We start from the raw sequence: 347 nt of genomic DNA, 5'->3' as shown, positions 1-347 counted from the left end.
TGTATTCTTTATATAATGTATTCTGGGGGGAGCGCTCTGAAGTTCCAGAGATCCGCTTCCTTCAGAACTGAGTCCAACGGATCACAATGTACAGCTTATACAGGTCTGGATGGAAGAAGGACTTATCTCGCTGGTACATGTCCCCCATGGTGGTCCCCAACTTTGTCATTGGTACATGTCCCCCATGGTGGTCCCCAGCTTTGTCATTGGTACATGTCCCCCATGGTGGTCCCCAGCTCTGTTATTGGTACATGTCCCCTATGGTGGTCCCCAGCTTTGGCATTGGTACATGTCCCCCATGGTGGTCCCCAGCTGTGTCATTGGTACATGCCCCCCATGGTGGTCCC

Source organism: Nanorana parkeri, unplaced genomic scaffold, assembly GCF_000935625.1.
Source record: "Nanorana parkeri isolate BGI_ZX_2015 unplaced genomic scaffold, ASM93562v1 scaffold3915, whole genome shotgun sequence".
Classification (NCBI taxonomy): Eukaryota; Metazoa; Chordata; class Amphibia; order Anura; family Dicroglossidae; genus Nanorana; species Nanorana parkeri.
This window is presented reverse-complemented; position numbering follows the sequence as displayed.